This window comes from Grammomys surdaster, unplaced genomic scaffold (genome assembly GCF_004785775.1).
Source record: "Grammomys surdaster isolate TR1022 unplaced genomic scaffold, NIH_TR_1.0 126121, whole genome shotgun sequence".
Taxonomy (NCBI): Eukaryota; Metazoa; Chordata; class Mammalia; order Rodentia; family Muridae; genus Grammomys; species Grammomys surdaster.
This window is the reverse complement of record NW_021620929.1, coordinates 3,518,320-3,541,442: the sequence shown is the minus strand read 5'-3', so window position 1 is coordinate 3,541,442 and position 23,123 is coordinate 3,518,320. Positions and strand designations below refer to the sequence as shown.

General features: G+C 44.4%; 1 protein-coding gene across 2 annotated transcripts in view; it reads left to right on the top strand.

Annotated features, from left to right (window-relative positions):
• Kcnip1 (potassium voltage-gated channel interacting protein 1) overlaps positions 1-23,123 on the top strand; it is a 360,908-nt gene that overhangs the window by 743 nt on the left and 337,042 nt on the right. The window lies entirely within an intron of this gene.

Sequence of the window (23,123 nt, the reverse complement as noted above, 5' to 3'; positions counted from 1 at the left end):
GGATCCGGGGGTCCTGTGCTTCTGGACTCTGTCCACTAATCTGCCGTCTCACACCACTGTTCCTCCCCATGCCTGATTATCTTGCTTCTCCAAGTACTGAAGTGTCAGGAGGTTTTCAGATTTAACTCTCTGTGTGGCCATGGAGAATAATCAGGAGGACTACACACACATCTTCAGCCCCCAAACACAGCCAACAACCCTGATAACCCTCCTGGCAAAAGGAGGCAAACTTCTCAGGGACTCTGTTTGATATTCTGTGCTAGGGAAGGTGGAACATGGAGAGGAACTCGGGCAAACTTTCTGGACATAAATTTAAAGGAAGAGCAGCAATGTGGTGCGGTTCCAGTGGCTGGAAAAATCTCTTTAAATATTCATGCCCTCTAGAAGAGGGAATGAGTCTTTTTGGGGGCAGGGGGAAGAGACACTGAAAGCTGCAGACTCAATATTCAGGGACTGACGCCCACAAACCCAGGCAATACTTCAGGCAAAAGCTCTGGGTGGCCCTCTCTCATGACATCGCCCAGATACCCAGTTGCATAGGGTTGGCTGGTGTCCATTGCGTGGCTGGTGTCAGGGGACTCATGAGAGCCTCTTCTCATCTCTCCCGCAGCCTACCTTTTTCAGTGGCTCCTTCCTGAACTAGGACATTGTCCTTTTAGGATCCCCTGGGGGACTGAGCATCTAGTGTTGGGGGTTAGGAGGCCTGGAGGTGGGGACAGGACATGAACAGGGCACAGCTACAGCTGTGTTCAGTGGCTTCAATTCAGGAGGAAAAGGCAGGGAGATGAGACTTACAGAAGTTCCCTACTTGTCCCTAGACAAGTGAGGGTGTTCTAGAACTTCTGGGACTGAGGGACTGACAGGTAAAGTAGTTACACTCCCTGATGTAACTCAGAAAGAGATTGAGCCCAGATAAAGGAAGGTTTCCACTCTGGTGTTGCCACCTGGGAAAGACATGGCCTCTCTGTGGCTCACCTTTTGTTTGTTTGTTTGGTTGGTTGGTTAGTTGGTTGGCTGGCTGTTTAAATCTGTAAAATGAATTCATTACCTCCTACTGACTGTCTCCTGTGCTGTTGCAAGGGTTCAGGAAATCCACATGTGGACTCCGTGACATGCATGGCTGGATCTGATTATCAAGGAGGGGTTCAGAGGCTGAGATGGGTACGCATGTATGGTGAAGGTTTCAGACCCATCCCTCTCTACTGCCAAGGTCGGAAACTCTTTAGATAACTGTAAGTGGGTCTGTACCCAGAGAGAGATGCTGTGCAACAGAGAGGTGAACACGAGAAAGTGAGTCAGCAAAGGGAAGACTGTATCAAAAGGGCAGTGCACGCTCACACGCGCACGAACGTGTGTGTCTGTGTGTCCGTGTGAGTGTGTGTGTGTGTGTGTGTGTGTGTGTGTGTGTGTGTAAGAGATAGTAGACTTCGGTAGAGAGGAAAGGTTAGTATTTGAATTTGTGAGGATGAATATATTTTCTCAACATTTATGAACTGAGCGCCTACCTCCTATGGGCCACACTCAAATGCTATACATTATTATTTTACAGACGCAAATTGCCCTGCAAGAAAAGCAGAGTCTGGTGGGACACAGATCCCACATGGACCCCACCTAGCCGTCACACTGAGTGCTGAGATGTACAGAAACAAGGATGGCAGGCAATAAGCAGAGGAGACAGATGCCCAGGATGACTGAGGGGCTTCTCCAAAAAGTAGCTTCTAAGGTGAAGTGGAAGAAAGGCAGGGCTGGGCAAGACAGGGAGGTTGATATCGGCAGAGAGATGCCAGGCCTAGAATGGTGATCTCTGAGGAAACTCAGCTGTGGAGATGTAGGACACAAACACACACACACACACACACACACACACACACACACACACACACCTGGTCAGAATCCAGAAGCTAACATCCACCTGACACAGAAGAGACTTACACTGGGCACCAAGTGGCTGCCTGGCCTTCCTCTGAGCAGCTTCAGTAGCAAGTTTCCAATAGCTCAGGGAGGTGGGGAAAATGGGGGTTGTGCTGGAATTTTACCTATACCCTTGGCCTCAGCTCTGCAGAAAGGGCTAAATGTTTACACAGGCCTGGCTCTGAGCCAGACATGTACAGCGAGCACAGTACTCACGACCCCAGGTGTTGGTTAAATATTTGTTAAATGAGGGAGAACAAGGGGAGCTAGAGTTGGATCTGGACAGCTGAGAAAGGTCTTCCAGAATAACAGCTTTCCAATGTGCAGGCCCCACCTTGGGGTGGATTTGAACGCCACACAGTGTGGACACATTATGATTGCATAATGTTTTTTTTTTTTTTTCCTGGTTTCTGCTCTCTGCTATTCACTGCACTGAATTCTAGATTTGCAATAATCCAACCCTCCACAGAAGACATCTCTGTTCTTTCCTGAATTAGGGAATGAAAGTATCTCTCATGCTCCTCTTTCTGGTCCAGGGACCTCTCCTTTCTCTGCACCATTGGGAATGCCTGGGGAATGAGGAACACTCAAGTTCAGCTCCTTTGCCAGCTCCTGGTCCTTGGTCATCTTCACTTGATGCCAACACCTACTTTGCCATTGGTCTGAAGTATCAACTGGCCCAGATTTGCTTCCTGTCACATAGACAATTGCTCAGGTATCCCTGCACATGTGTCTCTCTGGTTGTAAGTTCTGCCTTCATATCCCCAATTTGCCATCTGTGTCTCTCTTAGTGGTATTCGAAAGGCTGCCTTCCCCACTAGCTTTATGCTCTATGAGAACAAACAACACACTCTCCATTCCCACTGTAGCCAGAGCAACTACAGAGCCTGGCTCATCAGCAGAATTACCTGAATGCAATGTTTTATACAGCACAGCCAACAGTCCACGGCCTGGGAGTGTGCCACCCATATGAGCTTTCTGAGTCTCACTGTGCATCACCTGTTCAATACCTGGTAAGTAATGTTAGCTGAGCCAGGCAGAAGCCTGGCTACACAAAGCCTTCAGGACTCTGCCTGGACTTTCCTATAGTCCCAAATGTTCTCAGAGAGGAGCTGGGCAAGCAGACTTTTAGCACTCTACCTCCTTCAGGGGGTAGTTTTAGATCTCTCTTCGGTGATTCACTTTTGCTAAAAAAAAAAAAAGTCCCTGAGCTGGGCATGGTGGTATGTGCCTACTGAACACACGTATGCAGGGGGATGAGGCATGGGAATGGCTGGACCATGGGAATTGGAGGTCAACCAGGGCAACATGGAAAGATCCTGCCTCAAAAATAAGTAATTATAAAATAATAATAATGATAATGTCACAAAGCATAAATTCAATGGGAGGCACAAGACTGGGGCACCCCAGGGCCCCCTACACTGTCAGGGAAGCCTTGGGCTACATTCCTCTCTTCTGGCCCAAGTTTCTTAATTAATAAAGTGGAATCATCACCCTTTGTTCTGTACCAGTTTATGGGTGAATGTGGCTGCTATTAACACTCTGTACCTTGGGCTGTGGGTGCTCAGAGACATGCTCTGTCTTAATTTCTTGTTCACTGGTGTCCAGCACAGACAGACTGCAGTCCACTGAGGATAGGCTGTGATAGCTCTGGATGATATTTAATCTCCTCAAGCTTGCCTTCCAAAGGGCCTTCCCAGGACAGAAATATTATTTCTTTAAAAAAGAAAATTTCACTTAGTAATGTGTGTGTGTGTGTGTGTGTGTGTGTGTGTGTGTGTGTGTTTGTAGTGTTGTTGTTGGTATGTGCATACTACATGTGTGGAGGTCAGAGGGCAACGTGCAGGATTCAGTTCCCTCTTTTCATCACATGGGTCCCAGGATCCACCTCAAGTCATTAGGATTCTCGGCAAATGCCTTTACCTACAGAGCCCATCAGACAATTCCTGAGCACCCCCTCTTACTTTCACACCTTTCTAGAAAGTAAGAACATAACTCTTGGGCTGAAGAGATGAACAGTTCAACTGGGAAAATACTTGTCACTCAAGCAGGAGGGCCTGAGTTTAGATTCTCTCCGAAGTTGGGCATGGTGGCTTAAGTCTGTAATCACAACCCCAAGGAGGTGAAAATAGGAAGATCCTTGGGGCTTGCTGGCCAACCAGTGTAGCTCAATGGATGAACTACAGATTCTTTGAGAACTTGCCCCCTCCCCAAAGAAGTGGAAAACCATTGAGAAAAATATTAGCTGTCAACCTAACACACAATCACACACACACACACACACACACACACACACACACACACACACACACGGAGGTTGGCTCTGTGTGACTCCCACAGCCTGGCTATCACCTACTATATAAGCTTAGCCTCTGGTTGCATGTTTAGACAGACTTGAGGTCTGGGGCACCTTCTTCTCTTTCTTCATTCCTAGCCCTTGACAGAGAACTAGAGCGCCAGCGTAGTACAGGCTACACTTTGAATGGAGAGACTCAAAGTATTACCTTTTGTGCAATGTAACTACTTTGCCACCCAAGGCAAGGACAACAAAGCCACAGTAAGCAGGTGGGAAGACAGCATATAGCACGGTCCAGGCCACCCATGAGGCTATGGGACAAGAGGAATCTGTGGGAGCTGAGATCTGTGTCAAGGACAAAGCCTTGGTTTCAACTTCCTCTTCCTTAACTCAGGATGTTCCTCTCCAAGCAAGGAAAGACTTTACTATAAACCCACTGAAGACATGCTGTTTCCCCACGTCTCCTCCCTACTGCTGCCCCAGATCCTCACAAGCTCGACCTTGGATCTGGAGTAGGTTCTGCCTTAGGCCAGTTGGGCTTGCATGCCAACTTTGTTGTTCACCAGCTGTGTGAATGAATGGTACAAGGTCCCCAAGTGAGGAAAGGGCCTTGCCTTTGATCTGAGAATAGCAAGGTCAACCAAGCATAGATTTTTTTTAAATTTACTGAGGATCATGAAGTAAGGATCATGAGGATCAGGCAGTTAGTTGGGTAGATGTCCACCTTGCAGCTGCAGAGGTCGAAGGGTGAGTCCTCCCTTTACTGCTGTGCATCTCCCTTGCCTGGCTCTAGTTCCAATCCTGGATGTAGGAATTGCCATCCCTTCTTAACCAGGTAAGAAACTGATTAGCTAAACAACCTGGCCCAGTTGGAAAGTGACAGAGCTACCATTAGACACCAGGTCCTGTGGAGCCAAAGCAGGTGCATTCTTCTTCACTCATGAAGCTGTAGAAGCCACACTGTGCCACTCTGCCTCCTGTCAGCCGAGTCTTCCACCCCAGCTTCTTATTCATTGTGTCAGTGCAGTCTGTTGAGAATTGTTGCAGCAGCTGGATCCCTTCAGGGAAGCCACCTGCCATTCAAGGGGTTGTGACAAATTTCGCAAGAAGACATGACTTGAGTTGAAGAACAGGCTTTATAAGAAAATGGACCACTAAGAGGCCAAGGACAGACGATACACACCCAAGCTCTTCAGACTCCCTGTTGAAGTGGAGAGGATTATCCCTTGGAGAAGTAGATAGGACTAAGGCATCTGGCCGATGCTAGGTGGGGTGTGTGTGTGTGTGTGTTACTGTCCACACAACGTTCCCTTCCTATAGAGAAACTATGAAAGGTACTCTTATCTGTTGAGAAACAGGCAGTTTGAAGATCATCTGGCATTGAGTTAGGAGCTGGAGGTTGTCTGAGAAATCAATGACCTCTTAGGATCTGTGAGATACGGTGATGACTTCTACTGTAGGAAAGACACTGCCACTTTCTCAGGAAGCTCAGCTTGGGCTCTGCCCCTTACTGGGGGGAACAGAATTCCCTACCCCCACACTCCTGTTAGCTCACTGTCCTAGCAGTGTGGGATAAGCCTCAATTATAGCCACGTTAGACAGCCCCACTTCCTGTGCCCCAGGATCCCTTCAATGTTGATTGATGCCCTGCCATTATTCAGTGGGTGAGAAAGCTCACCCACTGGGGCTTCTGGAGCCACTGAGGGGGCATTTTATATCTAAGTTGTAACACTCTTCCACCTGATCTGGCGTCAGGCCCCAGATCAGAGCTACCACACCGAGATCTACAGTTACCGTGGCTCTGCCCACATTCAGTAGCTTTCGTTCTGTCAGGTCTCCCATCCTTGCTCCTGGACAACAGGTCCATCACCCCACTGACCCATTTCACCTGGCCAGGTGCCAGTTGGGTCTCTTGGGTCCCCATTGTCAGATGAAAGTCAAACTTCCACCACCTGCCAAAGCCCTCTAAAGCTTTGGTTTCTCTAATTCTCAACTTGTGGATCATGACCCCTGGTGGGGGGTGGGTTAAATGACTCTTTCACAGGGGTCACATATCAGATATCCTGCATATCAGATATTTACATTATAATTCATAACAGTAGCAAAAATATAGTTATGAAGTAGCAATGAGATAATTTTATGGTTGGGGGTCACCATAACATAAAGAACTGCGTTAGAGGGTCACAACAATAGGCAAGTTGAGAATGACTATTCTAAAGTTTCCTGGCCTCCCTCCTAGATAACTCTAATACCAAGCAAGAATAATTTGTTCAGAGATGCTTAGCCTGGCAATGCTGCACAGACATCCTATTAACTTCTGGACCACGGGGGAGCGGCTAGTTTGTTCCAAATTAAAAGTAGCTGGAAATGGCCCTTATACAGCAAGAGGGCACTGTGGGCTGTAATTCCATGACACAATGGAGAATGGAGCAAACCAGGTCTTGTTTGGCCCCGTGAAGCCCTGAGACCCAAAGCCCCTTTCCCTCCACTATAGCCCTCACCTTCCCCAATCTTCTTAGGGTTCTGGGATCTTCCCTGAGCTCCTCTGTCAACCCAGATTCCAAAGGCAGAGTACTGCTTGTTTCAACCATGGAAGAACACAAGGTGTTAGGAAGGAAGCACAGATCTCATGCCAGACAACTGGGTTCAAATCTGCCAGGTCTGACAGGACTTCCCTGGGCAAACCATTTCCCATTTTGAACCCCTTCTTCCTTAATACAATGAAGCCAGTGATGCCCATGTCCTGGAGCTACTGGAAACCAATTGAGATCACATATCACACACACACACACACACACACACATACACACACACACACACACACTGCCTGACATATAGCAGTGGCCTTGTAAAGCTCAATATGGCTACTTTTCTTGCTTCACATCCTTCAGCTGTGGGTAATAGCAAGAAAGTGGAAGGGCAAGCTGGAAAACAAACAAACAAACAATGGTACATGGGCCGGGTCCTACTTCTGACTCCAAGCTCCATACCACCTAAGTCTTTTAAGCTACCCCCAATCAATGGCAATCTAACTGAGAATTTGTCAATGGCTGAACACATTCCCCATGCAGACACTCTACTTATGATAATAGATGCCTCAAGTACTTACATGAGAGTTGAGCAAATGACAACTAGGTAGGGACAGTATCAGTACCGTTTTGTGGCATCCCTTTTTGAAGTCTGTCTGGTTTTTGTTTCTCAGCACCCCAACTCCAAAGGCTTCCTACCTTAGGCGCTGAAGTTTGACAGAAGTGATGAGGTAGCATGTGTTTGATGAGACATGGTGTCAAGATCATGGCCTCTATCTTGTACCCATCTCAGTTTTCCTGTGTTCAGGCCACTCTGGGCTTCCTGGCAGCAGTCTACACTGGTTGTCCATGTGGCTGTTCACTGCTGTGCCTGCAGAGATGTCCATTACAGCTCAGCTGGGGCCAGGGTCTCCCCAGTGTCTATCTACACCCCAATCTGAAGGACCTAGTGCCTGAGGACCACACAGAAGATCGGGAAACTAAGATCTTATCAAAGGGGAAAGCAGAGGTGGGGAGATAGTACAGACTGCTGGGCTAGGTTGAAGGAAGAAATAAGCCAGGACCCCAGGGTGACCAAGAGTGACCACCGCCCTGAACTTCATAGATCTGCAGTCTGGAGGATGAAGAAAGCCTTCCTCCTCTGCTAGGGTAGGGGGAGAAAGACTGATAATCAAGATTGCAATTTGTGTCCTTTGGAGTTCAAAGAACAATAACTTTGGAGTCAGACATGGTCATGAATCCAAATTGTCCAATTTTCTTAGTCCTTGTGCTGCTGTACTGAATGCCACCAGCTTAGTGGCTCCATTCTAGAGTTGAAAGTCTGAGGTGGAGGAGACAGAATGATCCATGGTTCTGTTAGGGTCTCTCTTCTGTCTCTTCTGTAGTCTGTGCTCTGCCATCAATGGGCAGGGGGTGGGGAAGATGGCTGATGACTTCTTTTATAAAGGCTCCACTTTCATGACACAATCACCTCCAAAGATCCACCTAAAGTCCCATCTGCTTCTCTGAAAATGATGCAATTTCATTTTTTATGGCTGAATACAACTCCACTGTGTGTGTGTGTGTGTGTGTGTGTGTGTGTGTGTGTGTGTTGGCATATATGTGACATGAAGTAGAGATAGGTTTATCTGATCAAAAGAAAGGGAATAGCAAGAGACAGGAGGGCAGATGTAGAGGGATGGATATGTCAAGCTACACAAGCTACATGTAGATAGAGTTCAAATGTCTGCATAAAACCCACCACCATGTACAACAAATGCATGCTAATAAAAAGAAATCAGTAATATTTTAGAGACCCCCAGCACCAAATACCCTCACAATGGATGTGTAGAGCTGCATTTACTTTTTTATGAGAAGATAAAGCTTCAATCTGTTTCACTAAATAACAATTTCCCTTTGCTTGGCCTTCATGTGTTCATCTCCCAAATGAGGGAAATTCTGGTTTCAAAAAACTGTTCCAGATTTGGGATTGGGATTTGGTATGCAACGCCTACTCATGAAACAGAGATTGTACATCAGCTCTGCACACATGCCCTGTGTGCCAAGCACCCACTGTTTCACCCACCATCTTATCATGTACAAGAACCCCCAAAGGTGGAGAGCTCACCTGAACCCCATTTACAGAAATGGAGACCTAAGCTGCAGAGACAAGAAGGGTGTTACAACTTAGATATAAAATGCCCCCTCAGTGGCTCCAGTGTTGAAGACTTTGTCCACAGCCAGCACATCTAGTACTCAGTAGGAAGTGGGCTGTTAGCTACATTAATGGATTAAACCATGGATAGATTCATACTTTAAAATAAATGGAGAGGTGGTGGTGGAAATTAGGTTAAGTTGATTCAAGGAATGAGGTCAATGGAGACACAGATCTGAAAGGTTTATCTTGCTCTAGTGCTCTATCTCTTCTCTCCTCTCTTCTCTTCTCTTCTCTTCTCTTCTCTTCTCTTCTCTTCTCTTCTCTTCTCTTCTTCTCCTTCTCCTTCTCCTTCTCCTTCTTCTTCTTCCTCTCTCTCTCTCTCTCTCTCTCTCTCTCTCTCTCTCTCTCTCTCTCCTTCCTGACAGCCCTGACAGGAGCAGCTTTCTCTTCCACATCCTTCAACCATGATAGTTTGGTGCCCTTAATACATGGTGAACAGCAATAAAGCCAACTGGCCACCATTTGAAACCTCTGCAACCATGAGACAAAACCTCTCTGCCTTAGAGAGTTTTCTTGGACATTTTGTCACCGCAATAGAAAAGCTGCAACACAAAAGAGCCACTTGTCGTTATGAGGCAGAGGCAGAGCTGCAGTTCTAGGCTGGCTGTCTCCTAGTCCCAGTATGCATCCCCAATTTCTCTCTCTCTCTCTCTCTCTCTCTCTCTCTCTCTCTCTCTCTCTCTCTCTCTCACACACACACACACACACACACACACACACACACACACACAGGAACACCACTCAAACACCACATCACACACACACCACATCCTCATCACACCACACACACATACCACATACACACACAGATCACACACACTCATATGCACAAACACACTCTCACACATACACACCACCCACACACCACACACACACACATAGCACATACACCACACACACATCACACAGCTACAACACCACACACACACTCAGCACACCACATACACAAACTCACACACACCACATACACACACAGACAACACACACACACACACACCACACAAACACCACACATATGCACCACACACACCACACACACATCACACATAAAACACATAGCACACACACCATACCCCACATCCCCACATACATACGCCACATCTCTCTCTCACACACAGACACACCACACACACACAATAACCACACACATTCACACATACACACACCATATATATATATATATAAAGAAAAGACCACACATACAACATACACACCACACACACCATGAAAAGACCACACATACAACATACACACCACACACACATCACACACACACAAACACTATACAAACACACGTACCACATACATACACACAGATAGCACACACACTACAACACCACACATACACACCACACACACAAACACACAGATACACACACTACATACATCAAATACACACACATCACATTACACACACACCACATACAAGCACACACAGGCCACATAAACACTATACATACACACCACACACATACAACTTCACACACACACACACCACAAACACACACACACCACACTCACACACACACATCACAAACATCACATGTACACACACATACATCTTAGAGAAGAAAGCAAGAGGCAACACATAGTTTTGCTTTGGAATCTAGATTTTTGTTTTCAAGAGCTTCATTGAAACTGAAGAATCACATTTTCAGTGGAGGTTGCCACCCTCAAGTCCTGAGCTTTCCAAACCATTACCTACAGATTGACTTCTATAGTCAAATAATAGAAAGTGAGGGGATATTGGCCAAGCAGTCAAGACTTCGGGGGAGGGGAGAAAACACCACTCAGCAAGTATTTCCAGCTGGGAGTCCAGTCTGACCAATTTTCATTCCCTGCTTAGATGAAGTTGTTTGGAGGAAGAGGAATGAGCAAGAGCCAGTCGGGAGATAGAACCCTGGGGCTTTTCTCGGAAAGGCTGTGGTTAGGCTATCTCACATTTTTTTTATGTAATCTTTTGATTAACCTGGGTCAGTTTGAGTGACAGTTCTGAAACCTCATGTGCTTAGCAGGCCAAGCCAAGGACAGGCTTGTTTCTCAGTATCCGCACACATCAGCTTGGAACTAACTGTCACTCAGAGCTCGGGGATATCTCTAAATCTTGAGGCATATTGGATTTGCAGAGATTCACAGAATCTCACAAGAATGGAACTGGTGGCCTGCCATTCCAAATGTGACAGGAACAAGAGGAATGACAATTGCCATTGTCTACAGAGTTCTGTGTCTTTAGAAGAAACTTGACCCAGTTCCCTCTGGGAGCTTTCTGTTCTTATGGCCATGCCTGGGAGCTTGGCGCACTTGCCAATGTTACATGGAAGATCAGAGCTGTGATTTGTTTTAGAGAAATAATCTTCTGTTGTAGATTAAACAGTGCCCCCTCTAAAATTCACACACTGAAGTTCTAACCCCCAATGTGGTTATATTTGGAAAAGGGACCTTGAATGAAGTATTTAATAAGGTCACTCAGGCGTCAGCCCTGATCCCATGGGACTGCTGCCCTTATCAAAAGAGTCAGCTTCAAATCACGAAGTCTCCTGGGCAGGAATACTCTGGCAGAACAATCACACACTTTACAAACTGAAAGCTGGACCCAGGAGAGTATTGCTAGGCCCTGATGGCTTCTGTATCCAGGAGCACTGTGAGGTAGACGAAGAGCAGGTGAGAGAATTGTCTCCATGATGACTGTGTCTTAGACTTTGAAGTACAAACGTGTTGCTGAGAGCCTGAGATGGCTGTGAAAGAGCAAAGTCAAGGCCATAATTGCACAGTCAAGGACGGCTCCACTATCAGCCTCCTAGGTACGGGGAACTGAGGACACAACAAGCTAGCTCCTTGAACTATGTGTCCTCAAGGCAGAGCCTTCTCTGAAGTGGCTGAGTGCAGGGTTAGTATGATCTGGCTCCTCCCACAGATGGTAGTCTCCAGAAGATGGCTCTTCATACCTCAGACATAGCAACTACCCCACCCGGCTCTAGTCAGTGAACTTACCTGAGAAGGGACTCCTAAGTTCCTCTTCTCTGGACTCTTACACTCCAGGCCTACAGATGACTCTTTGGTTAGGCTGAAAGCTTGTGGTCCGGCAGGGGCTATGTCTTAGGAATGCTGAGCGTTCAGCACAAGGTCTGGCGCAGGGGAGCTCAGAGGATAGGTAGAGGGAGGGAAGAAGAGGGGGAGGGAAAAAAAAGAGAAAAGAGGAGAAAGTAGAAAGTAGAACTTTCTACTCAAATGCCTGCCTGTGACCTCTCCTGAACTCTTGTAAAACCATAGCCCATCTCCCTGTCCCCCAACTTCACTATGTCTCTGAGAAGCTCCTGACTGGAACCGTGAGTCATCTTCTGTCTGCCACTTCAGTGTTTTTCCCAGAATCACCCCTGAACTTCAGCCCTATCACTTCACTCTTCTTTGCCAAAGCAGCCCATAGTCTTTTCCATTTCTCTCATCCCCCGCCTGGACCAGACAAAGCATGGGCCAGACAGGAGACGGTTCATCCAACCCTAATTGGGCTATGTCTCCTAGGCTTACCATAAGACCTGTGTACTGCACGGAGATTTTCTTCCAGACGTGTCCACCATGATATTGCCACATTATTTATTTAAGGGAAAGTTAGAGATGATCTAAACCCCAGTAAAAATGAACTAGTGCTTAGCATATATTCTGTATCACCCCTGAACTTTGACAGCAGACGTGTGGAAATGCAGTGTGAAGCCCAATGAAGAGCTATAGGTAAATACCCTTTGTAGCACGTGTCTCCAGTCAGTGAACAGATGTGTATGTGGGAATGTATATTTGAAAAGAGACAAACTAAATTAAGCTAAGCTTTAGTTTGGAGTGGGAGTTATTTGAAGCTCATTTTTGTATAGTTAAGGGTTCTTTCCTATTTGTGTCCCTGTTAATTACACATCTTGTCTGATTGTTCTAGCTAAGACTTCAAGCACTATATTGAATAAGGGTAAAGAAAAGGAATGATCCTGTTTTACTCCTGATATTCAAGAAAATGCTTTGGGTTTTTCCTCACTTAGTGTGATGTTGGATCTAGGTTCATCATATTAGACTCATCACATAGAACTAAGATTGCTAAGATTTATGCTAAGATTTATGCTAAGATTGCTCCCTCTTTTGTTAGCTTCTTCAGAGTTTTTATCATGAAAATATGCTGGACTTTGTCTAAGGCCTCTCTTTACCTAGCAATATGATCACACAATTTCTGTCCTTGAGTCTATGTCTGTGATAGACTTCATCTACTGGTCTGCATACATTGGAGCCATCTTTGACCCTTGGAATAAATGGAACTTGATCATGATGAATGATCTTTTGATGTGTCATTGAGTTTTGGTTTGTAAGAATTTTACTAATAATTTTACATCCATGTCCATCAGGTAGATTTGCTGATAATTTTCCTTTTGGTGATGTCCAGACCCGGTTTGATTATCAGGACAATCCTGATTATGTAAAATGAGCTTGGTAGCAATCCCCGCCTCTCTGTTTTGTAGAATAATTTGAAAAGCATTGGTATTAGTTTTTCTTTAAAGACTTTCTAGAATTCAACTGGAAAACCCTCCCTTCCCCTAGGCGTGGGCTTTTCAGTTAGGAGACTACTTTATTACTGATTCAAATTTACAGCTTGTAATAAATCTGTTGAAGTATTTTAAGTCCTGTTGGCTGACATCAATAGATTAATCTAGAAATGTGTTTGTTTCTTGTAGGTTTTCCAGTTTATAGGGAAGTGGCTTTTCAGAAAATGTGCTAATGAGCTTCTACGTTTCATTGACACTTGTTATATGGTTTCCCCTTCATCCTTATTTTAATTAATTTGAGTCTTTATCCTCCGCATTTTGGTTAGTTTAACTAAGGCGTTGTGAGTGTTGTTTATTTTTTTTTCAAGAACAAACTGTTTGATGGTTCTTTGTTCTGTTATTTTTATTTCCATTTCATTAATTTCTGCACTGTTGTTTCTGATTTCTTTCCATACACGGATTGCAGCTTTAGCTTCTTGGTGTTCTCAGGCACTGTGTGCGTCATTAAGTTGCTTGTTTGAGATCTTTTGATTTTCAGAAAACACAGTTATGAAATTCACTCAGAGAACTGTTTTCATGGGATGTCACCACTTCTGCTATATTGAATTTTTGTCCGCATTTGATTCTAAAAGTTTTACATTTTTCTTTCTGATTTCTTTAAGAATGCATTAGTTAACTTTAAATAGTGTCTTTTTAAGTCTCCATGGATTTCAATATGTTCTGTAGTTTCTCTCCCAGTTGATCTTCTATTTTGTTTCATTGTGATCAGATAAGATATGTAAAATCATTTTAATTTTCTTGTATCTGTTTAGGAAATTCTTCTTGTCTTAAAATATGGTTCAATTTAGAGAAAATCCCATGGACTTCAGAAAATATTTTGTATTCTGTAGTATTTGGGTATAATATTCTGTAGATGCCTATCAAATCCATTTAATATTTGATGTCATTTAGCTCTGGTAAGATTTTGATTGTTTGTATGTTTGTCTGTTGTTCTGGCTGACCTGTTTACTGTTAAGAGTGGATTATTGTAGTCACCCATAAAAAAATATTTTCTTGAGGTCAGTCTGTGCCCTTCCAACTAGTAGTACTTGGTTTATAAAACCGACTACACTGAGTTTGATGTGTGTAGGTTTCAAAATTTTAGATTTTTCCCTTACGTTGCCTCTTCATGTCTTTTACTTTCATTTTGACATCTACTTTGTGAAATATTAGTATAACCATGCCTGTTTTGTTTTCAGTTCCTTGTGATTGAAATACCTTCTTCCAACCTCTCATCCTAAGGCCACCTTGACTTTACCAATAAGGTACATTTCTTGAAGATTACCAACAGTTAGGTCAAACTTCCTATCCAATCTGCTATTTGGCAGCTTTAGATCAGAGAATGGGAGCCATCAAGGGTTGTTATTGAAAGATATGTGCTAATTTCTGTTGCTTCTTGTTTTTATATTGGTTGGTGCTTTCCTAACCCTTAGCTGCTCATCTATTTTGGTGCAATTTATTCTTCCCTGTGACCTCACTGATGTGTTTATCTTTTTCTGCAGTGTCTAAGATTCCTTCTGTAGTCATAGATTCCTCAAGTTTCTGTTTATAACAGAAAGTCTTTTTCTTCTATTATTAGGGGTAGCTTCACTGTGTATAGTCATCGAGGCTGGCAGTTACTGTCTTTCAGATCTTGAAATACATTATTTCATGCCCTCATGGCTTTTAGAGTTTCTCTTGAGAAATCTCTACTATTTTGATGGATTTGTCTTTGTATGTGACTTGGAGTTTCTCTCCTGTCATTTTCCATATCCTTTCTTTGTTCTGTATCAATAGTGCTTTAACTAAAATATAATGTGTTGACGCTTTTCTGTGCTGTCTGTTTGGAGTTCTAAGACTCTTAGGTCTGGGTAGCCATCTATCTCTCTGGATCTGGGAAATTCTCTGCTTTGATTTTGTTGAATATATGCTGTCCACTCTATGTGAGAGTTGGTCTGGTTCTCCTAACCCAAACCCATGGAACCAATCATCCTCTCTCCCTGTATGTCCCTCTTACATGCATATTCTTATCCAGACAAATTGTCTCTATGTCCTGTGTTATTTTTAATTTAACTCTCAAATGACACGCACATACTCACATACACACAATGCACAGAGGTGGGGGGAGTTCAAATTGCATAGAAGGAAAAAGAGACACCAAAAGATAGAGAATGCAATTCTAAGTATTGCTGATCACTGAACCAGGGTGAGCAGTACATATACTAATAACTGCAGCCATAATCAGACATTTTCAATTCTGAAAGTTGATGGAAATGAGAGGGTACTAGAGTATAGAGTTCAAAGGCAGAGGCTCTGTAGAAATTGCCTGAGTTTCAATTCCAGTTCTGTGCAAGACAGTGACCTAGAGCAACTTGCTTTCTAAGATTTGGGCTCTTCATCAGTAAAGATACCAGGGATAATAAAAGCCTTAGCCTATCTGTTTTTCACAATTTCCCAGAGGATGCAATGAAGTGTTCAGAGCTTGGTGAAGAAGCTGGAAAGCCCTAACCACTGCAAACTGCCAGCATCACTGTTTAAGACAAAAATACACAAAGATGGAATCCTGTATCAGAGTCCATTCAGTGTACTTTCCTATCTCCCTGTGCTGCTCAGCACCAGATGACTAAACACTGTGCCTTTGGAATGATTTGTCTGCATGAGTCTTCTGTCACTGGACCATGAACACTAGAACACAAAGTCAGGTTCAGGTGTTGCCCATATTTCTAGGTCCTGTCACGGCACCTGGCAGAAAAAGTGGCTAATGGGCACATAAAGCTCTAAATGAGAAACTCAAAGAATTCAGCCTAAATAGTAAAGGAAGTTCTTTCATTGGGTAAAAGCTTGCAATTTTGCTGAGGCAGCCACTCCGTTCCCATGGGCTTCCTCCAGATAAGGCATCACATTGATAAATTAGCTGTGGATATAGGCATCCCGCAGGTGGCATGGAAATGCAATTTAATTTCCAATTAAGCCTGATTTCTGGGCCAAGGGATTTGGCTGCCTCACACTGGGAAGATTATTTTGTCCAGACCTATCATTATTATGGGTAACGATTCTGCCATGAAGTGGACTCTCAAAGCAAAAGTCCTTTGATTCTTGAGATGGTGTGATGGCAGAAGTGTGGGTCCCAAGGGCAAGACTGCTTTCCTTCTAAATCTAAGCTCATCTGCCGATAGTCAAGAATGTTCAAGCACAGACAGCCCATTGATATGTGGCTGACATTTTTAAATGAACAGGGAAAGAAAGATGGGCATGGCAGCCCTCAGTCATACTCGCAAGAAAGATGGTTGCTAGTGAGAGGGGGATGACAATGGAGAGTCCCCAGAGCTCTCAACAGAAAATAATCTGCATGGTCAGAGGGTGGAGGCTGGCTTGCTAGAACAGAGCAAACATTTTCGGAGCATCTTCAATGCACCAGGCGCTCTGGCCGACTGTTTGCACTCAATCATCCTAATCACCCTATAAAACAAATGAAGTTTCTCTCCTTTCCCAGTTGAAGAGAGTGAGCCTCAGGGAAGTTAAATTAACTGCCTGAGGTCATAGACAAGCCAATTTGGACTCTTGATTTTTCTAAATTTTCTTTCCTTTAAGCCTTATCACCAAAGACAAATGCAAACTTATAGACAAAGGCCCTACAAGTGCTGTTGGAGTGAGGCGTACTTAGCTCCGGAAATGTAAGAATGAGAACAAGCCCTTGAAAAGATGCCCCCAAGAGAGTCAAGATAAATGCTGCCTGCTCCTTCTTGGTGCGATGGCCGAAGAGTAGGGCACACAAGACCCAATTCTGTTTGAATGTGTCCCCAAGTTCCACTGGAAAGTGAGATCCGAGCGCAGCATGAAGTGGTGCAGTATAACCCACAAAGCTCGGGTGAGGCCAGGAGCTCCATCAAGGGTCCTGGCTGTTCCACACTAGTGTTCTTCGTGGTGACATGGAGAATTCACTTTCAAGGATTGGAAAAATGCAAGAGACTAAAGGACCATGGCCAACATATTCACAGAAAATTTAGTTGGATGCCAAGAAGATGTTTCACCGCCCAATGGTTATTAATGATAAAGACAAATATAAATGATTATGCTGTCAACTACTGGGACAGTCCTAGGGTGGATTATTAAGTCTATGTTAGGTGAACACTGACTAAAGAAAGAAAAGGAACACCGTGGAAAGCTGGGATCACTAAGAAAATCACACTAACCCTGCCAATCTTCTATGCTGGTTTGTAATAGTGGCCAGCGATGCAAAGATCCGGGAGATTACAGTATGCCTGGGTTTCTCATGGCCAAATGGGTTATGGGGAAGAAATTGTGGCTTCTGGCAGACTGTAGACAGCCCAGTTATTTTTTCGGCAGCACCCACATTTCAAATGTCCATATTTGGGATATTGTCTCAGTTATTGGCTCTTTAGAAGAAAACACAGAGAACCCATGAGAGCCTAGACTCTGTGGAGTTCTATGCAGACAGCTAACAGGCTCTCAGTGCCTGGCCCTTGCATACTTTGTAAGGAGAAGAAACAGAAGGAGGAGAACAGGTTCTCTGTGGTGAGGGCCATATTGAAGCTATACTGTCTCGGGTTTTTTGTTGTTGTTTTTCTTAACACTCCTACTTGCTAACATCTGGGGCAACTTAAGCCCCTTCCCTGTGTCTCAGTTAACCCATCTATGAACGCACATGCCAATATTAACCTCAAATGCTATTAGTGTTAAATGAGCCATACGTGGAAAGGCTTGGCCGACATCCCAGCACACAGGTGCTCCACAAATGTTAGTTCTTTTCACTATTAGGGATGACAGATTGTGGCTTGGGGAATGGTTAGCTAAATATATCCAGTAATGGAAGGGCTACAGCTTGGTCCAGTGAGCCATTCATCAAGAGTGTTGATGTAGACTGTCACTAAAGAGAAATTTGGAAATACGAGGGTTTTTCCTCCCTGGCGGTGCTTCTGACGCAAGATGGGAAAGCTATTTCTCTTCTGACACCAACTAGTTCTGGCACTATTTGAGCTTCCTACATTGTAATGCAGTTTTGATGTTACCCAGAGTTAGCAAGGGACTCCACACGTCGCTGGCACACTCACAGATTGATCGCCCCCTCACTGTACATAGTAGTAGAAGACTTATTTTGATGACGCATATGCTTAGTGAGCCTCTGCTTTGCTTCCATGTGTACTGGGAGCAGGAGTTGTGTGGAACAATGGGGATTAGGGGGGATTAAAGTCCCTGTAATCCACCTTTGACTGCAGCTCCAGAGATAAAACAAACCTGGGGATACATCATACCCTTGATCCACATGCAGTCTGGAGCTCGCTGCTCTGACATAGCTCCCCTCCCCATTTCTCATCTACCCTTTAGGGGACCTGGCTAATGACAATGTACTTAATATCAGTAAGGAGGGAAAGAGAGTTGGGTACCCAAGAAGACCACTAGTTATGCATTTATCTGACATGAAAATGATTCAGGAAAGCGCTTGTAGGTAAGGGGATAATCTATCCATTGATCCTTCTGAAACACTGGGGTAATTCAGAGAAGTAAAACCTACCCTCCATGTCCCAGTGAGACTCTGAAGGACTCTATAGAGCAGTGGTTCTCAACCTTCCTAGTGCTGTGATCCTTTAATACAGTTCCTCGTGTAGTGGTGACCTCCAACCATAAAGCTGTTTGCATTGCCACTTCATAACTGTAATTTTGCTAGTGTTATGAATCATCAGGTAAATACCTGTGTTTCTGATGGTCTTAGGTAACCTCTGTGAAAGGGTCATTTGACCACTCCCCCAAACGGGTTTCAAACCTCAGGTTGAGAATCACTGCTATAGAGCAGATGACTTTAGATTTCTATGGGCATGACGGGGAGAGACATGAATCTTATCTCTAGATGCACTACCCCAATCTCCCAAAGCTAGCTAGGCTGATGACCCATTCCACTTTTTTAAAATATTGGGATCCAAGTATTGCCATTTTACAAATTAAAACTAGGAACTTGAAAACATTTCATTTCAATTGCTTTATTTCAAAGTAACAAATCTATTGCATGTTATAAAAACATTTTGTGAAAAATAATTTTATCTTCCAAAAATTAACCAAGAGGAAGCTCATTGTTTTACATTTTAAAATATTTATTTTTTAAGTGTGTGTATGTCTATGTGTGTATGTGTGTGTGTGTCTATGTGTGTCTGTGTGTATGTGTCTGTGTGTCTGTGTGTCTGTGTGTATGTGTGAGTGCATGTGTGAGCACATGAGTGCAGAGCCCATGGAACCCAGAGGGATCAGTCTTGCTTGGAGCTGAAGTTCCCGGCCGATGTGAGCTGCCGGATGTGAGTGTCAGGAATCAAACCCAGGTCATGTGCAAGAGCCTCACACATCCTTAGCCAACGAGGCATCTCTCATGATAAATAAATATATATGTATCATCTCGTATACATATCTCATGCTGCCTTGATCTGGAACTTCTGACAACATGTTTTTAGGAGGACAAATAAGAAAAGACATGATTTCCACCTCAGTATCCTCACCCAAGGGCTGTGGCCTCATAGATCTCCAGTTTAAAAACAGCTACCCTGAACTCTAGGGAAGATCTCTGTGCTTCTGATCTGCATTGGCTGCTTCTCTCTTTCATCTGCTTACGAAGGGACCTTGACTGGTGAGGAACAGGCAGTTTCTTCTGCTCAAGCGGCCCTTCCCCAGATATTTCATAGAATTCAAATTCCTCCAAATACAAGAGGAAATAAAGGGACGCTGTTCATTCTTACCAACCTCCTGTCACAGTCAGCAATGGCATCGATGCACTTTTGCAATGGACTGACCCAAAGTGGTTGACAGCAGGAGAAATGTGGGGTGAAATGTAGGTTAGGGAGTGGCTCTCAACCTTCCTGATGCTGTGACCACTTAGCACAGTTCCTCATGTTGTGGTGACCCCAACCATAAAATTACTCTGCTGCCACCTCATAACTGTAATTTTACTACTGTTATAAACTGTAATGTAAGTATCTGTGTTTTTCAATAGTCTTAGGTGACCCCTGTGAAAAGGGTTGTTCAGGGGGTCACAACCCACAGGTTGAGAACCACTGATTTAGCAAGGAACTTGGAGTCATTTCAGTGAATCACAAAAACTAAGATTTCTATATTACATGATTTCAAACGCAAACAGATAGGGTTCTTTGCCATAAAGAAGGGACCACAGTGATGGTGATAGGGTTGGGGGCAGAGCAAGAAGACAGACAGCTCCTTGAAGGCAACCATGTATCTGACTCATATCCTTGCCCCTTCCAGGCTTCACTCTGTAGAGAGAGCAGAACAGGCTTTTCCTTGTAACCTTCACACATGGAGGAGACTCACTTTCTCGGAGTCACACAGCCTCGGCTGAAGAGCTGAAGCTGTCTGAGGCCCGGCAGTATTAGAGTGCCTCACAAGGATCCTTCCTACTTCAGATCAGAAGCCTGGGGGTCCTATTGTCTCTGATCCTCATGTGGTGTCTGATTTAGGAGAAAGGACACCTCAGGAATGGATCAGGCACTCCTTTGCAGACATGAGTCCTGGCCTGTGAGAACCAATGCAAGAATACAGAAAGTACCCAGTGCTCATTAGCAACAACCTATTCAGGACAGGTGAGGCCTCTCTGTTCCTAGGCAGCCATTGTTGCCAAGATCGTCTTCCCCCCATCTAAGTCCATCTCACTCAGATGCCCACGGTTTCACACTTCCGCTGCCCACGCAGCTCTGTGAGCACAGATGGGTGTGACTTTTGATGGAAGTAGGCCAGTCCTTGTTGACAGGATGGCAACATTTTTCCCAAAGAAAATGAAGGTCATCATGACTAATGCATGGGGCAAGGGAGCTGGGCATCCCTGTACACTAATTCTTCTAGAAAATGTGTCATTCTCTCCTGCTGTTTGGATATTCTGTGTTTCTCTGTCTTTTAGTCCCAAAGGCAGGGACCTGGAAACCTGCCTAAACCCCTTAAAGTCAGACTCCTTTTTGGAACCTTTGGTTTCTCTTTTTAAATTGAATTTGAACTTGGGAGGTAATTATAGAGTCATATGTAGTTGTAGGAAATAATACAGAGAGAGCCCCGCTACCCATGTGTGAATCTCCCCAGTAGTAACATCTTGCAAACTCTACCACCGTATCAGACTGTGGCTTTCCTGACCTAGGAAGGAGATGCTGTGGGGAATGATGAATTACTTGTCCTTGAAAGGAGAGGCCACAGATAAGAAACTTTGTGAAGGGCCACAGACGATATCAGGACTCCCTAGGCAGAGTTGTCAAATCGGGTGCTGTTCATCTGCGTGTGGAGAGAGCACCGAAAGGCAAGGCAGCACAACGTCTTACCTCAGGTCTCTCTCCCTCTTCCTGTTCCTGCAAAGCCCATGGCGCCATCTTGGGAGCACCATTCTAACCCCAATTATATCTGAATGCTGAGAATATCAAATGTGTTAAATGCCTCACACCTGTGTTTACGGGGGGCGCGTTGAAAGCATCTGCAATAGGAAACTGCAAATATTCATCTTAAGTAAGCACCCTCCTTCCATCCAGGGAGCCTAACAATTGTGTCTTCCCAGCTTGTCTTGGACAGAAGGAACAGCCTCCCACAGCCCATCCTCATCTTCTTTTTTTTTTCATCCTCATCTTCTTGAGGGTGGCCTGTTTTCAATATTTTCCAAAATAACAGCTGTGTATTGCTTTTCTGATTAAAACCAAACAAAACATTGTATGATCTTCCTATTATTGAAGAATGAAAAGAACAACAACAAAAGGAGCGGAGTTAAGGAAGAAAATTAAAATTAACCACCATGCCATGGTTAATATTTCGAAGCATTTGTATTTATTTCCTCACAGACTTTTGTTACTGGGTGTATATGCTTGGATATGTATCGGCAGGTTCTGCCCCATTGGATTCAATCAAGTGCAGATGAAAGTAATTGGGTAATGACTGCATCTGCTGTGAGCAGGGACGGACCCTTCCTCATTATTACCCCCCGGAATGAAGTCATTTTCAGTGTTGACACTGTAGTGGGGTTTACTAGTTATCTGGAGACACTTCCTATGTTGACATAGGAAGGTGGGCGGAGCTTCCACACAGACTGCACCACTTTATAGAAGGGATTTTTGCATCTGAGCAAGTTGCATAACTGGTCCCTGTGGATACTGAAGGACAGTAGTGTTTTTAGAATAATATTTGTGTGTGTGTGTGTGTGTGTGTGTGTGTGTGTGTGTGTGTGTGTGTGACTTAATGTCCTTAACAAAAAGCAGCACATTCAGTTGGCCTGTAAACGAGAGCTATTTTTTTTTATGACAATTCAAAGCTAAATTTGGCCAAGGGCAACATCTTGGCTGCGATAGGTGGGTATCTGAAGAGTTAAGAGAGAGAACATAGGGACAGAGGTGACAATATGTGTCATCTTGGGAGTACACAGTGACATAACACGTAACAAATATGGATCAACTGAAGTCAGGGATCAGGAGGTGTGAGTGGCAGCTCCTGTGACCTCCAAAGTCACCCGGAAGCTGTTACACATTCTTGAATAAGAAATGACTTTCCAAAGATGTTGAACAAATGAAATAGGAGACAAGAGGAAGAAAGTGATGCGCAGCCTACCCAGGACTCTGCCGTTGCTGGTGACTCTATGCTGCGGTCAGAAGGGACTGGTCTATTATTTCTCTATGCTG